The following is a 17,326-nucleotide window of genomic DNA, read 5'->3' as shown; positions in this document are numbered from 1 at the left end:
AGAGCAATCCTGGATTCTTTCATCTCCCTCCTGGCATGCCTTCTGCAGCACACCAGGGTTAACCACTCACCCTCTTCTCTCAGATGAAGAGTGAAGCTGCAGAGCTGAGACAACAAACTTTGCAACCACATACAGCTAAAGCCTCTGCACTGTTAAAAGAAAAGCAAGCACAGAAAATCAAGGAAAATCCTGATCACAGGCCATGCTGGTAGGAACCCAATGACATTCAGAATCTGTCCTGTATCAGCATGCTAGACAGCTGGATCCAGGCACGATGGAGACACAATTTGCCAATCATTCAGGGACATGAGAGAAGTGAGGCCCGTGGGGAGCCAACAAGCCCCAGAGGTACATACAGATATTTACAACAGAAAATCCAAGTGGAATCAGCAAGAGGAGGAAACACAGAGAAAAACACTACATGAACTAGCACCAACCAAGACACATGGCCTAACAAGAGGCTTTAGAGTATCTGGCTCCATAAATTAGACTGTGATTCCCAGATCTTTAGCTCCCAGCTCCTGCTGATTTCTGAGTATAAAGGGGATGTTTGTCACTCCCAAGATCAGACGCCAGCTCGAATGCCTTTCAAGAAGTACACAGATGAGCATGTTCCTAGGGAAGAACGAGCTACAGCTAAGCCTTCAAACGAGCACAAGGAGAACCTCCTGCCCACAGACAGGAAAGTGGTAACCTCCTTCACTTCCTTTGTGGCTTTAACCTAAACCACAACTCCTCCCTTTGGGTTAGAAGTCTCTTCCACTCATTCAGATGTTTGTCAGCTTGTCTCTCTAATACCCAGCATTCGTCACTGCCACATAGGGAAAAAAACCCCAGCTCTCTTCTTTTTTTCTCTCTCCCACACCCCTTTTACAGTTTCTTCCCTAAACAAGAACGGCTTCAATGCATGGGAAAGCAAGTCTAAACTACAGCTCTTCAGGCACAGGCACAGAAATTAGCAATTGCAACATGAGGGGGCAGGGAGAAAGGAGACGTTGGCATACAGGCTACACCAACATTTGGGAATGCTGGCAGTGAGGAAACATTGCTGCCAGCAGGAAGAGTGATGCCAAAATAACTCACAGGGCTTTTCCATGAGTGCAAGCACTCTTTCCCAGCCCAGGGTGCAACATCCCTCCTGCTACCCAGGAGAGCTTCAGAGCATAGATGAGGTGCTGGAAGCAAGGGCACAGAGGGATGAGCACAGGGGAGAGCTGTGGTGCCACTCGGGAGGCCCTCTCTTTGTCCATGCATAGGGAGGTGAGAAGAAGAGGCCCCAGGATCCCCAGTGTGGGGCAGGGAGAGGAGGCAGCTCCCCCTCGGAGATCCCATCATCTGCTGAATCCAGGTTTAACGATGTGACAAACAGTGGCTCCCACCCAAAACACTCCCGGTCCAGAGGCTTAACCTTATGATATCCAGGTGATGCTGCGTTTTTTAGAGACAGCTGAGCTTTGTGAAAGATTTGAGCAGTTTTTGGAGCAGGCATTTTTTGCTACGTGCCTTTACCAGGTAGTTAGAGAGGTATTCAGTGGGAAACCTCTCCCACAGCTCCCATTGCAACACACAACCGGGCAGGCACACACGGTGCTGGGTGATGCAGTCACTCCCTTGCCACCTGCCACTCCCAGGACAGTTCAGGACTATACGGTGAGAAAGAACAAGCTTTTTATTCCTTCCAGATTTTCAGAAATTTCAAATAACTGTTCTACATCTGATCAGGTTAAAAAAAAAAAAAAAAAGAAACGAAAAAGTAGTTTTCAAAATTTCTACCTAGAAACCGACTAAATGAATTAAATGCAAGGTTTCATTTTACCTTCTTGAAATGTTTCATTTTGACAGCTTTAAAATTTTTCTCCTTTTTTTTTTTCCAAGATGAAACACAAAACTGGAGTCAACTTTTCCTGAAAATAGCAACAATTCTGGCAAATCAGCAATTTTCTAAGAAAAATTATCTCTGGAGAAAAATCCCAGCAAAACCTAGTTCTGTTATTTCCTCCCAACACCACACAAGAATATGCCTCCATGGTGTAATTCTCCCTTAAGTTTCATAGCAACTCTGATTCAGACATATTGCACACACAGATATTAGAATATGCCTTTGACATCACCAGCACAATGCAAAACAGTGTATATACAATATGGCCAAGCAATGCTGCTATGGAAACCCTTGCTTTGAATTCCCGTGCATGGGGTGTTTAAATTCTTATCCCTAATATTGCTTTAACAGAATTCTGTGCACTTTATTTGCTCAAGTCATCTCCTTCCTTCTGGGAGGACTCTCCCTCCTGGAAAAGAAAGATGTTTTTGTAGGTGAAGCAGAAGGTGATGAGACCTGCACTGCATTCCTGGTGCTGCCACATCCACCAGCTCCATGAGCTGCAGCAAGAGAAGTAACTGATCTGTGCCTCAGTTTCTGCAGCTGTAGAATGGAAATAAGATGACGTGTTACTTCGGATGTGACTCGAATGTGCTTAGAAATCCTTTGTGACAGCCAGAGGATACATGCATTCCTATTTGTTACTTTCTGTAGGCGAGGAGTTACTGTCCTCTACAGACCTATGCTGATGATCTCTCTGTGTTGGAGAACCAAATCAGGAAGTACAGTCGCCCACTCATGTAGCGAACAGATAAGTAATAAAGCAGCACACTTGCCAACTCCTAAGGAGGTGGTTTCTTAAAAAGACATAGGAAGCTTTCGTGTTTTGATGCTGACTAATTTCAGAAAGTTCCCATTATCACTCTCTTCATTTTAAACTTCTTCAAAAAACATGTTTACCTGATATTCTGAAGGGTCCTCTGCTGGGAAAGATCAGATCAGCCAGACTGAAGGTAGCACTGCTGGAAGAGGACTCTTGGTCTGTCCATCTCCTCCAGTTGCCAGATACTCCTGGTGGCCCTAGCAGTACCTTCCAGGTCCCACCTCGCCAAGGAGAGGACATTGCAGCCAGCAGCGGCCATCTGAAACTGTGCCAGCTGCATCCTGGGACACACAGCACCACGTCCCACAAAATCTGAGCAGAATGTGCAACCTAATAACCATCACCCAGCAGCCGAACTCACCCCTGCAATCCAGTGATCGCAAATGCAGATTAACTCACTTGCATTTGTCTGATGGTGTAATTGCCAGACTGCACATTCAAATGAGTATTTGTTTAACTGTGTGATACACAGATAGAGCTGATACACTTGAGGCCAAATTTACCCCTGTTGTAATTTCCCTAACTCCAGTAGCAATTACTCAAAGGACTAATTTGGCCCACAGTGTTTCCTAGTACATGTGATTCATCATTTCTTTCCTATAACAAAGAATAATACACTGTTTCAATCAGTGGTGGTGTCCTGGCCTCCTTGAGGCTGCCGGACTCCCTGCTTAATCAGACATAAAACAAATCACTTGCAGAGGCAGAGGCGTACAAGCATGCTTTAATTACAATATTGTAACACCAATTAGAGATCTATCTAATCGAGGACTCAGTACTTCCTACTCGAGTATTACTCCCATGTTGGGATAATTACTGCTAATTAAGCTTGGAACTAATTAGGCCAAATGATCTCATTTATACCAACATAGATGACTTCTAGGAGTTCACACACGCACAAAAAAAGTCCAAGGGTGATTTTATCATTCCTGGACCCATCAGCACTTCACTTTCAAAATGGACTGTCCTTTCCCAATGGATAATCCCTGCTAGAACTTAAGTCCCAGATCTCAGATGATCACACACTCTCCCAAGGTGGAGAAACACTCTGAAGGCCTTTCAGCTGTTTGTCCCAAGTCACCTTCTATTCTAAACGACACAGTGGATTAACAGAATCATGTCCCATCATGGCCTGGTTAATTCCAAACCTCCAGGCCACTCTCACAGAGTTATTGTTACAGTCCTCAGTGCACTTAGCACTACCCCCACCCCCAGGATAGCTGCACACAACAACAAGGAGGTTTGCTGTAGGGTGTAGTGCAGTGTTAAGACAATAACTGAAAAATAAAAACCCAAAACAACTCTTAAACACACCAACAATCACAGGTACTTGTTGAATGATTTGCATCAATCCTAGTTAAAAATAAATAAAATACACTCAGTAATGGTAGCTCAGCTGTGCTGTACTTGATGGCTGAGGGCAGGGGCTGACTCTGGCTAATGGAGTTTGTGCTACAGGACTTCCCATGTTCACAGCGTGACTGTATCCAACAAAGTAGGCTTCATACTGCAGTCAGAAAAATAAAGGACAGCCCATGAAGCTGTTTATTTTGCAGTTTCTCCTCCTCCCCTCCAGCCCCAAAATTCTGCACCAGCTCAGCACCAAGATTCTCAGGTTGAAGTGTCACCAAGGCAACTTCCATTTAGACCTGCTCCTGGCTCATGGAAACAAGTCACAAGCAGTAAGGAGGGTGTTCCCCGCCCAATGGTTGAACGTGGTGGGGTAAAACAAACCTTAAAAATAAAACCTCTACATTTTTTCTGGGTATTTTGGTGACTATGAGTTAGCTTCTCACCCAAAGACAGTTTGCACCAATGGCATGATTTCCTCCTCCAGTATTGGCTGATTTCAGATTCATGGCTGGGTGAAAGAAGAATGCCACCTACCAGAACAGCAGTCCCACCTCTCTAAGTGACCAGACATCTTGCAAATGAAAGGAAGGACCAGTATCCAAGGTCTGGCTGGGGGCACCCATCTGTCTGCACTATGATCTTCACAAACCTATCTAGTCTCCTGTCCCTGGGTACCTCAACACCTCTGCTTTGCCTGTTGCATCTGCAGAGGCTGCAAACCAGCAGGTCTGTGTTCACAGACACTACAGGTAACTCAGGAAGGGTTCTGTTACAGTCACTGCACATCCATTCTTCCAACTCCTGCCTCAAAATCAAGCCTTAAAGGACCCACTTCAAGGTGCAGCATTGCTTGCTCCTCACTTCTGGCTTTCTCTCACCAGCTGCCTTTATTACTCCTAAAGCTTCCTCCTAAACACATCATTTTCTCGCGCTTTCTTGTACCTCAGGCTGGAATCCTGAAGCTGCTGAACCCAGGAATTCACCATTGTCTCCAGGTCTTCTTCCAGCCTGCCCCTTTATCCTCACAGCAATCATTGTTCCCTGGTGAGTCACAGACATCCCCCCCCCTTCTCGCCTCCAAATGCCTCCTGAACAATCTTCTCTTTTCCAAAGCCTGTCAAAACTGAGCCCAGCAGGATTCCCTACACCAACCTGACCTGGTTACAATACCTCCTGGAACTGATCCTCCAGCTGTCTGTGAAATTTCTGTAGAAGTGCCACTTCTTTATGCAGTACCATTAGCAGAAGTCTAATAAATAATGCACAGGAATAACACAATCCCCAATAAACAATGTACTGCTTCTTCTCCTATTTTCTTAAGTGAGCAACATGGATCCTAAATCTGATCTCCCCCTCCAGTTGTTACCCAATCCTCATCTCAGCTACCAAACTCTCTCCTCCCTCCCCTAGCAAGCCTGTCATTCCTTTCTTCCCAGCTGCCAGAGGCTTCTCTGCTGCCTCCTCCAGCCCAAATACACTGGCAGACATGAATGCAAGCGTCCACACAACACAATTGCAAACATCCAGTCTCAGGTTGCATGCTGAAAATGCACGTTTCCATACACTGCATGAGCTGAATATCATATTTATTTGGGTATCTGCTGGAAACCCTGAAGGAAGAGGTGAGTTGGAGGAGATCTTCCAATGAAAACAAAATCACTGAACCTGAAGTCTGGGCAAGACAGTGGTAGATATATGATCAGGGCAGTCTTCAGCAGAAGCACACATTGGGCCCAGGGGGCCTCTGAATGGCTTCTTTAGCGTTAAAAGGGAGGAATTCAGGAGCTTTAGATCAGAAGTACATCCCAGACGGGCATTAGACTCTAATAAATAAGGTGCTTTACACTGACTGAGTGCTAGAAACCTCCCAGCATCCTCCCCACGGTCTGCATACAGTCATCTCTACAGTCACTGGTGGTTTGGATGGCAGAAACCAAGCAAACAATCACCCCATGTCACAGAGGAGGGAAGGGAAGCAACATGCAGCTGAAGCAACATCAAGCCACAGCCACGACAGAAAGCACCATGAATTTGGTGCTTGGCATCTGTTGTAGGCACAAAAAGCCTGTTTTCCAGCTTTAATTTGGGATTGCAGTAAATCCTTCAGGACAGGCACTGTCTCTTTCCAGGGTCTGGACAGCACACTGCACAATGGGACTCCAGCCCCATATCAGCACTTAAGCATGCAGTGTACAAATATTTACTGTCATCAGCAGCCTGCAGAGAGAGACTGTCTCAGATGGACCTCCCCAGGGGCATCTGCAGAGATGATGGAAGTCTGAGTCAGTGACCTAAGACCCAGACCTGGGGAGCTCACTGCAAGTAACAGTTCAGCATGTCCTCCTTATAGACAGATTCCTTTTTTTTTTTTCAAACACTCACTGATTTGGGGGTCTTAGCATTTTTTTTTCTGAGCAAATCCCATCATCTTATCCAGGGTCTGCATACATGCAGAGTTGGTAGCCAGCCTGGCATGGCCCTAAATGGTCAACCCCATATTTGAAAATAAGAGGCAAAAAGCACAAAGAAACACACACAGGCAAGAAATAAAAAAAATTCTCATTCTCCCAGCACACCAGCCATGGGAAAACATGCAGGGTCCCAGCAGCAAGATGGCAGGAGTGTGGGGATGTTGGCCCTGTCCCTCACATCCTGAATATCTGGACTGGTTCCAGCTCCTTTTACAAAAGGAAAAGCAAAGGGGCTGCTGCTTACTGCAGGCAGCTACCAGGTTCATAACCTCAGCCCTCCCAGGAGCTCAGGCTCTCGTTGAGTAAGGCAGGGACACATACCTAAGTCTGAGGTTTAGAAACAAGATGTATTTATTTGTTATTATTTTCAGTTATCTGAGTGCGGTAAAGGTCAGAACACTTATCTTCTGGGGTTGGTTCCTGCTCCCACTCATGTGGTTCAGAACCAATTGAATGATTTTCTGCATACTTCTCAAGCAGAAAAAAAAATCCAGGGGGAATGAAACCTGATACAGGGCATTTTCTAAAGAGGATCTGTGGGAAACAAGGATCCACCGCAATGGGAGGAAGGGCTTGTGGGCATTCCTGGGTACCTCCTCCCCAGTCTCTGTTACACACAATGAAACATGAATAAAGATGACTGAGGAGGCCACAGTTTTTACCTACATTTTAGCCTCAGCTGATATCAAGGACTGGAGTGCACAGTATCACCTATGTGATACTCCCAGAGCTGCATTTTGGGTGACAAGATTCAAGGACATAGCTGCCTATCCTGTGCCCTGTGCACTGGCTGCTCCATAATCTCCAAGATTAATTTATGCAAAACATGGGAAGATGTGCTTTTTCCTTTTGCAATGAATGACTTCATTAACCTTTCAGGAGCTTGCCAATAGTGAAGTAGAAGCAATGGGAAAATCACACTTCTGGGAAAAGGGGACTTCTGCCGTGTAGCTAAGAGCACATACCTGGGAGAGGCCAGGGACCAGCAAATGATGGAGCCTGGTTTAGGAATCTGCCTTCCTGCCCTGCTCTCTCTCACACCCTCCAGTCTGTGCCCTGCTCTTGCAATGGTCCTCCTCCCCTGACTTCTGACAGCTGAGGGCATGACCACGGAGACAAGGAAGCCAGATGGGAAGGCAAATGAGGCAGAGGGTTTTAGACAGAGTCTGGAAAGAGACCTAGCCCAGAGGCAGAGCAGGAGGGAAAAAGCAGGTAAAACAGGTGAAGCAGGTATGGAGAGGGAGAAAAACTGCTGTGGGAAAAATGGGAAAAGGTGCACAGCACCTCACATGAAGCACGAGGGAGATCATCCAGCATACTAAGGAAGGGTTGAGTGTTGCAGACAGAAGGGAGAAATCAGGAACTGTCTGGTCAGGGGAACTGAGGCTCATGACTTTAATGAGTCTGGGACTGAGTGACACCTGGCAGGGGGAAATGTGCTACCCAGGAGTAGAGCTAAACTCCACTGGGGGCCAAAAAGTCACCATGCCCTGTTTTGCAGGACACTGGATGAAGTTCAGCACGTGGCCATCTCCTTGACCTCTTGGTGCCTTGCTGTCAGGAACACCTCATGAGCCCTGATTTGGCTGTCTCTCCCATCAGCCCAGATGCAGCCACCTCTCCTTGCCTTGAAAAGGGGACTTCTCCATGCCATTTGTCCCCTATGTGTGAAGAAAACGGAGTCCATGAGGGGATATAAAGAACTCAACATTTTTTAATTGGTGCTACTGGGCTTGATCCTTGCAGCCAAAATCCTGTCCCTGAAGAAAGGTGATTAAATACACCTCAACCACCCTGGCTGACTTGGAGGAAACTCTATCCCACATCAGATAGTGGGATAGCCTCCTCCTGGGATCGGGTGGCTCTCTCAGGCAGATGGGAGAGGGGTTCTCCCTAAGGCAGTGACCCTGTTGTTCCTGTCCTGTCACAACAGCAGGACACTAAGCACAGGTCTCCCAGGAACACAGCACAGTTGTCTTGACCTGCTGGGCACTGGCTTGTGGGCTAAATGCAACTCTCCATCAGGATGTACAGGGCTTCCCAGACCTCTGGTGCTCAGCCTCTCCCTCCTCCATCATGGCTTCCCCTGGCACAGCATAGTGCGCTGAACTCAGCTGGAAGTGACACATGGGACAGTCATCCTCTCAACAACCAGACATGTCAACAGGCAGCCAGGCACAACACAACCCCTGTTTTCAGAACAGAGTGTCTAGAGCCAGGGGGAAGTCAGGGGAATGGCAATAGGACAATGGGACCAGAGAAAGTCACAAGGTCATGTCCAAGGAGGTAAGGTGACGTCAGGAGACAACATTTGAGACTACAGACTTCATCAAGCTTCCAGGCAGAAACAAAGTGCTCAAACATTAAAGTGACAACCATGCTGCAGCTCAGAACGGGACTCGAGGCAGCTCCATCCAGAGCCAGCAGCACACACATGGAGGGAGCCTCACCTTGCTCCCTCAGAGGGCAACCCCCACCCTGCAGGGGCTGTCCAGCTGATCCCACACCCTGTCCTTCTCCCTCAGGCCTGGCAGCAGCTCCCAGGGACACGCAGCCAGCAGCAACAAAAAGGGGTCCGTGGTGGAGACACACATAAGGGAGGAAATTGGAGGATAAACCAGAGGGAAGCGATAGGAGTGCGCGGCGCATGAATAGTGGGGGAGGGTAGGAGATACAGGGTGAGAGAAGAAAATGACATGAACAGAAGGAAGAGAGCTGCAAATAGAAGGGGATATGGAAACAGCAGAGAGAGACAGATTGCAAGAGCGGTGGAAGTAGAGGAGACCTAAAGGGACAGAATATAATAATAACAACTCTTAAAATGAGAGGAAAAGGGGAGAGAGGAGAAGAGAAAGGAAAAAAAGGTAGAGAGGAGAAGGGAGAGGGGTGAGGGGAGAGGGGAGGGATTTATGATTTCCTGGAGAAGGAAGACAAATGCCCTGCATGTTTTTCTCCTTAGTTTTCAAAGGTTTTGTGGAAGCAGAGTGAAGACTTGTCATCCCCATTTAAGAAGGGAGGAACTACGGCACAGAGACAGAGAGGCAGTGAATGAGTGAGGTGGTAGAAAGAAGCTTGGCTCCCTACTTCGAGTCTTCCATCAAAGACACAGGTGAAGAACAGTCTAGACTTTCTTCTCCTGAGCACACCACAGAGAATCCACCACTCAAAGATGGCAGGAAGAGAGCCTGCTAGAAAAGTAAGAGATAACCCAAAGTAATGAGAGAAAAAGAGGGTTACCTGCTTTTTTTTTTTTTTTTTTTTTGCCAGCACCACCAAGGTCTCTGAAGACCTCTCTGTGTTTAGATGTATTCAGGGTAAATTAACCTAGAACACACCAAAATGAGCACTGTCTGAGTGCTTATGTGGGGAGCTGCTCATAGGGAGATGTTGCAGCATGGGTTCAGGTGCTTGCCAACCCTCCCAGCCCACAGCCAGCTGCGAGGAAAATGGAAGGTGGGTGCATGGGAGGCTGCATGACAAGGGCTGTGCTCCTCCAATGCTGACTGATGTCTTTTGTTTGCAGCTTTTTTTTTTCAGGTGTCTAAAATTTATCCAGTTTAATTTGTACCACCTTTGTGTTTCAGCTGCCACTATGGAAAACAGGCTTTTTTTGCCTACAAACAGACACCAAGCCCCCAAGCACACGTACACCCGAGCCAAACATAGTTTGCAAGAGCCTTGAATAAACCAAATACCTGGTGCCTGCTTGAACTCCCACATGCACTTGGGCAAACAGAGCTTCCCAGTTACTCCCAGCACACAGGAACCCAAAGGATCCAGCATTTTCCTAATCTCAGACAACACTACTTTATGGCTTGCTAGCAGAAGAATTGTCTAGGATTCCCTCATCAATGACTGAAGAAGGTCTCTCTGCTATAAATTGATGTTAATGGCAGGTTGTGTACCTTGTTTGTTTATTGCCAAGGAGGAATGTTTGCCGTGGCTGTCAAGTTTATAAAAATATTTCCATGGCTTCAGACAGCTTGGCATTTTTACATGCAGCTGAGAGAGTGGGTGAATGTACAGATGAAAAATTGAAGAAACATTATTGAGGTTGGAAAAATAATATCTCCTAGCACCACCAAGGTGGCTTAGAAAGGCCAGGGAGGTCAGCGATATTTCTGAATAAAATGCATTTTTTCCCCACCAGGGGTTTCTGAAGAGCTGGCAATAATTAAGCATTACAACACCTTTCTGAAGTAGATAACCCAGTGGAGGCCATCTGAGGTTAAAGGACTTGCCCGTGATCACACAAAGCAAATCAGCGGCAGAGAAGAGAATTAAACCCAACAGGCTTAGCTTCCATGACCCAAGTCCCACACACCTGGCTGAAGTCCAGATGGAAGGACAGGAGCTGTACCAGCTGTGGAGCTGACTGTCAAGCACAGGTCTTCCCAGGCAGTCTAGCAATTGGGCAAAGAGCTGAGTGACAGGCACCCACCCCAACTTCAGACAGTAATTGTGAAAACAAGTGACAGAAGGCTGGGAAGCAGTGCCTAGTTACCAACCACGGTGCCAAGTGGATTAAATATACATCGATAGATTCAATTACAAAGAGCAGCGTGCAAAATGGAAGTGATTGCAGTCAAGGACCCAGGATGGCAGGAAATAACCTCAAAATAAAATCACGGGTTTCAGTAAGGAGAAATCCATGCCTCCAGAACTCCTGGAGAAAGTTCAGCTGTCAGTCCCCAGGGGTACTGTCCCAGGCCACCCCAGGCTGGGAGGGTACAGTGACACCCAAGCCCTGAGGGCTAGTGAGAAGCCTGCAGGACTCAAGTTTAGTGGGCTGAGAGAGATCCATATCACCTAATGCTGAGCAGCCCTTTGTTATCACTGTCACCAGAGAAGCTGGAGAGTGAAGTGCAGAGAAAGTGAGCTGTTCTCCTGTGTCCTCCCCCCCAGCTGCCTCCATCTCCCTGGGGCAGGGCTGAGGCACATCACTGAGTGAGGAGGAGGAGATCTGCTTCACACTTTGGGAGTCCTGGGCTGGAATACCCAAGGACATCCTTCCCAGCATGGATATTTAGCCTTGCATCCATCTGTGCCCTACTGCACATTCTGTTTTGGGGGGCCCTGAAAGTACTGGATTTGGCAGAAGGTAAGGTCAGATCCTGACAGCATTGACAAACACAGCAGTTCAGTGCTCCTCATCTGTAGGGGGAACAGGAGCTCACTCTGCTCTCCTTCACCCATTTCCCCAGGATTTCAAAGCGTTATGGAATTTTCATTGCAACCCCCCAGCCACCTCCATCCTGGACTTATCACAACACGTGCACTGCCATGATCACTAGTAAAAGATTTAATTTCCTTCTTCTTGGAGCAAAAATAGAAAGGATAATCATTCAGCACTCCATACACACAGCTGTCACCTGAAAAATGCAGGTGAACACAGTTAAATGCAAAGGCAAGTACAATCTCAGACCATTTTTTGGTACCTGGAGAACTAGACCAGAAGTGTTTTGCATGCAAGATTACAGGTCTGTGTGTAGTTGCATTTTCACATTCCATTACTGCAATTGCACACAGCCAGTTACGTGCCCTAGCAGCAGCTTACAAAAGCAATTGCTGCTAAACATACAAAAATCCAGCCCCCAGATGCACGCGCGCAGGACTAAAAAACTGGTCCTTATTTTTCTGCCACAGAAAAGATGTGTGTTTGCTGGCTGTGCCTGCTCCCTGTGCAAACAGCACACCAGCATATTTCCTTGCATTTGTATGTGGAGCCACATATTCATTCAAGCTTTGCAATAACCTAAAATGCATACAGCATTTTGCAATTAGAAGCATCCCAAAAATGCAAAAAAGGCCCCAGTTTTTGCATAAAAAATTCTTCTCCCAGCAAGCAACTGTAACCACCTCTCCAGCCAGAATGTACTGTCTGTTTAAGGCTCCAGAGAACACAGTGCTTACCCTTTAAGACAGTAAGAGATGAATACTTTTTTTCATTTAAACTATAGGGAGTTTTACCTAGATAGACTGCAATTTCCTGAGCTCGAATCTGGCAAAGTGCCCAGGGCTAAGACCACTCCCCCTTCTTCTTTTGGCAAAAATTACCATGGCGTCTTTAATAGTCAGAAGTAGTTTTTAGGGTTTTGTTTTCACAAAAAGATGCTGAGAAAAACCCAATTGCAAGCAAGCAAGCAAGCCTGGGTGCTGCAGAACTTCTAAGAACTAGACTGATGTTCAACATCTGAAGAGTACTATCCCCAAATACTCTACCAAGGGATGGTTCAGTTCTGAGTCACTGGGAAGTGGACTGAATCACAAATAGCCATTCCTGCTAACTGCTCCCACCCCCTCCCACCCAGCCCAAGTTTACAATCCAAGCAGTGACCAGGTTGAGGTTAGCTTGGGAAAGCTGATGAGATCACAGTCTGGGGAGATACAGCCTCAGACAGCCTCAAGATTCTGTTAACCGGCTCCTTGTTTCGCGTGGAGACACGGACAGCAGTTGTTCCACCAGGTTTACCATATGTTTATAATATTGTTGTTATGGGAATACATGTCCAGTCCATGTCACTGGCAAGTTGTGCTGCTTTCTGCTGGAAGGACAAAGCAGAATTCACTGTCCAACAGCGCGCATACCTCGAGCAGAAGTTGCTGTCGCGTGAGTCACGCTCGGTGCAAAACCACACGCTTTGTCCATGGGCTGGTGTGTGTCTGCACACACACACACAGCCCTTTGGGGTGCTGGGCAAGCATCACCCCATCACACAGACTGCAGCAGGAAGTTCCATGCCAGCTTTAAGGCAATTTGCTTAAGGCGTCCCATCAGATCAGTGCCAGGACGTCAAGTTTCTGTGAGACCTCCACGTCCAATGGCCATTTCTCACACGGGACAAGTGAAGGATAAAGCAGGACCTCAGTTAGGGTCACAACTCTGCATCACACAGAAAAAATATTTGCTTCCCCACGTGTCCCAAGATGGTGTTTAGGGCAGTGAGTTGGCTTATGGGACACAGGAGTTACATGTTTGTGTGTGAGAGACTGTTTGACTGTCGTCAAAACTACGGTGCCTGGGCTGCCTGCACCCTTAAAGCATAGGGCAGGGAGCACCAGTGGTGCTCCTATCTCCAGTGGCTCAAGTGGCTCTGCCACGCAGAAGCAGCACTGAATAACTAACTGCTGAGGAGAAATCTCTCGTCTGACAGCCCCCAACAAAATTCAGGCTGGAGGAGTGAAATGCATTTTGTTTACTGCCAGCCCCACCAACTCCTGAGCTGCCACTGAAGACCTCTGAAGCGAGAGCAGCTGACTGGAACAGCACACCACCGGTTCAAAGGAAAACCAATTTACCCATTTAGTCTCCTTCCAGACATCAGCAAACAGCATAAGAAATGGCCAACTCCCCTCCCCGCCTCCACCCCCCCCAGCCCTGACACGTTGCCATTTTCTGTCCCCGTCTCCATGCAGCTCGTCACATCCCATGCCGCAGTTGAGGAACGCCGTGCAGGGTTTAATTGTGCGCACGTTCTCCAGGGAAGGGCGGCATGGGATGTCCACAAAGGAGCGGAGGCAGGAGGCCAAGGCTGGTTATTGGCCTCGAGTCATACTTGCTGATTGGCGCGTCAAGGATTTTAAAGTGCATAGCTGATCAGATCAGCAGCTTGTCCTAGAAGGAGAAAAGTGACATAAAATATGCACAAGCCTTCCTTCTGTCCTGACAGCAGGTTGAGTTTTCAGATGATGTGGAAACAGCAGCCTGCTCTCCTCCCCCCAACATGGTCTCCTTTCCTGCCTTTGCTGCAGCGCTGCCGTCTTGTTCCCGACTCCAGAGCCTCTGCTCCCTCCCCAGCCTTCGTGCCGAGGCTCAGACTCTGGCCAAGGGGCTCCATGCCACTGTTTTTATGCCCACTCAGCCCTCGGCCTTTCTTCTCAGCATGCCAAGCAGGGGCTCATTAGTGTTCCCTGTTGTTAAGCTTTTGTGGCTCAAGCCCATCCAGCGCCAAGCTGGAACAGAAAGGCCATCAAATCCCCATCCAGGAGGGTGCAAAACATCCCTGTGCTGCCAGCCCAGCTGGAATTCAAACAGGTGATCCTGGAGAGGAAAGGTGGAGCGTGCACGCGTGCGATCTGCATGTGTGGGAGCAGCGTGTGAGCTCTGCCTGCAACAAGCTGGTGCTGCTTCAGCTTTCTCTCAAAGAGAGTGACTTGGGGTACATTTGACCTGAGATCTGTCCTCTGCATGTGTGTAACATTTTATTTGTGCATGCCAGACACCTGTGGTATGTCCCTGCCCCATCATGGGAATGCTGCCACGAATGGAAAAGCTAGAACACGTCACATACTGGTTTTAAGTCTCAGCCACCTCAGTGCAGTTGGTGCTATCGCAAAGTTGGCTGCCATATACTACTGCTACCAGGCTGAGGGAACAAGCTATCCTGTAAACTGAGGAAAACACGAGAGCTGGGCCATGTCCACGCAGGAGCCACGCTCACAACACGTGCACATTGCCCCTCAAGAGGAAGGATGTGCGACTCAAGCAGGTGTGTTTGCACAAACTTGCTGTTTCCATGTGTGTGGAGGTGCTGGGTGCGTGGAAACATCAATAAAGTAATAAAGGTCTATTTCATCCCCGCGCTTCACAAGGGACAGGTGACTTTCTCCTTGCTACTGTCAGATTCCAGCAAAATAAACAGAAATTTACAAGGATATTTTAACAGAAGGCCCCTCTACCAGAGGGGCCACCTATGGAAAAGGCAAGCCACATGCTCTCTCCTCATTCTCCCAAATACAATACTTGCCCAAGTCACAATCACTCCAGCTACAAAATCTGTTCCCCTCACCAAATGCCCCAAACTCTGCCAAGTTAGAAAACTCAACCTCTGTGATCTTTCATACTGGAAAGTCCTGCTACATCACACTTAGCTTAGCTGTGCTTTAGCCTTGCCCATGCCCTGATTCAGTTCAAAATTTCCCCTCTTTTAAAGTCCTCCAAGGAGACTGTCCAAGGTCTTCCTTAGACATCCTTCCTCCCCACTCCCCCGTCTGTCTACATCCCCTCTTGACGGGTTTTCCACCCAGCTTCAGAACCATAGGTGCTGGAGCCACCTCCTTCTTCTCCCCAGGTCCAGCTGCCTTGCCTACAACAGGCATTTTTCCTCCCTACCTCATTGCCTGACAAGTCTCCTTTCAAACATGATCTGATACTTCTCCCCCTCCTGTGACGATAAGCCTCAGAGTCTCTCTCCCTGCTTCTCACATACCTCCATCACTGGACTGACTGTAAGGCATGTGGGATAAAGGTATCATGGAAAACGTTACAGCAAATCACAGGGTTTTGCTTTGATTCTTTTCCTGCTTATTTATTTATTTTTTGAAGGGAGGTAACAAGTCAGAGAGAAGCTGGCTGAGATTTCTGCCGTACATTTTTTTTGCAGCAGCAAGATCCTCCATCTTCCTTGCTGGATTGAATAGGGTCTCAGGACAATTTAGACTCCCTCCCCCATCTCCCATTCCTGCTCATATTCTTCAATACATGATGCTCTCCTCCCAGCATTGACTGGGAAAGCACATATCCTCACTCTCTCCCCCTCTTCCAGCTCCTGCCTCGCATAGGTTGTGCCAGGACATTAGGATGACGAACATTTGTGCAGCTCAGAATCTTGTAGGTTATTTTTTAACAAAACAACTAGAATCAATGAAACCTGAACGACGGCACACGACAAACTTAAAAGACCTCGTGAGGATGCACCTAGCATTTCAGGAGGCTTTCTGTGTCTCATGCCACAAGGAAAAAAATATCCCTCCAAATTTAACCAAAGCCAGTACCGATACCGTGATAATCCCGGGTGTGAGGAGCAGGAATTCTCTCCCCTTTGCTGTTTTTTTGGTTTGGTTTTTTTTTTTTTTTTGGCTCTTGCACATTATCACCTCACCAACAGTAGGAAAACAGCCACAAAACCTCCGGCAAGAGAGCGAGCAAGCAGGCTTCACGTTGCTGCTCTCACGCCGAGCTCGATATTTACTTGCTGATAAACGGCAACTGTAAATACATCTCATCTAATCTCCCGACATCCAGGAGGGGGAAAACCATCTCCCATCCCCGCGGCGCTCTGCCTGGCTCCGGAGGCAGCGGGATGGAGGGCTGACAAAAGACCCCGGCTTTCCACCCTCCCCCGCGGGGCTTCTCCCCGCCGCGGGGCAGCGGGGCCGGCGCCCGCCCCGGGCTCTCCCCCCGGCCCTTCCTCGCCTCGAAAGCTGCCGGGACGGAAGCCAACAGGTGGAAGGCGCTTTTTGTCCCTCCCGCGCCCGCTCCCGGGATCCCCCCGGCCGGCGCGGTGCCTCCCCGGAGGGGGAAACTGAGGCACGGCGCCGCGGCCGCCGCAAAACTTTCCTGGGCCGAGCCGGGGCCGCCGGGAGCAGCCCGGGGCTGACTGCGGCACACGCGGCTCGGCCGGGGGAGCGGCGGCGGCGGGCGGGGAGCGGCCCCGGGGGCGGCGGCGCCGGCTCGGAACCCCCGCCCGCCCTCCCGCCCGCCCGCCCGCGGCCGGCGCTTACCTGTCTCAGGCGGCCAGGGCGCGGGGCGGCATGGCGGGGACGGCGGGGAGCGGGGCCGGGCGGGCACTACGGCAGCACCGGGGCAACTCACGGGGAAGCCGTGCCGGGCCTTTTGTCTGCGCGGGGCGGCGGGGCGGCGGGGCCGCCTCCCCCCGCGGGCGCCGCGGCGCTTGGTACGGCCCAGGCATTCATGCCAAGCGGCTTTCACACATGGAGGCTTGTCTCCAGCGGCTGCTGACAAGCCACAAACAAGGCGGCCCCCTCCCTCCTCCTCCTCCTCCCGCCTCCCGCCTCCCG

At 48.9% G+C, this 17,326-nt stretch overlaps 1 protein-coding gene across 3 annotated transcripts in view; it reads right to left on the bottom strand.

The window, feature by feature from the left end:
* Window positions 1-17,105, bottom strand: part of BCL9 (BCL9 transcription coactivator) — a 57,318-nt gene extending 40,213 nt beyond the window's left edge. For 2 of the 3 annotated variants that reach the window (XM_066571910.1, XM_066571912.1), the window contains exon 1: window positions 17,030-17,101. The gene's annotated coding sequence lies outside the window, so the exon portion shown is untranslated. Of the gene's footprint in view, window positions 1-17,029 lie in introns of all 3 variants that reach the window. The other variant, XM_066571913.1, reaches the window with a different exon arrangement.
* Between the last annotated feature and the right edge of the window lie 221 nt (window positions 17,106-17,326).

Source organism: Molothrus aeneus, chromosome 2 (assembly GCF_037042795.1).
Source record: "Molothrus aeneus isolate 106 chromosome 2, BPBGC_Maene_1.0, whole genome shotgun sequence".
NCBI classification, from domain to species: Eukaryota; Metazoa; Chordata; class Aves; order Passeriformes; family Icteridae; genus Molothrus; species Molothrus aeneus.
The sequence above is the reverse complement of the archived record's forward strand: the minus strand, read 5'-3'. Positions and strand labels throughout refer to the sequence as shown.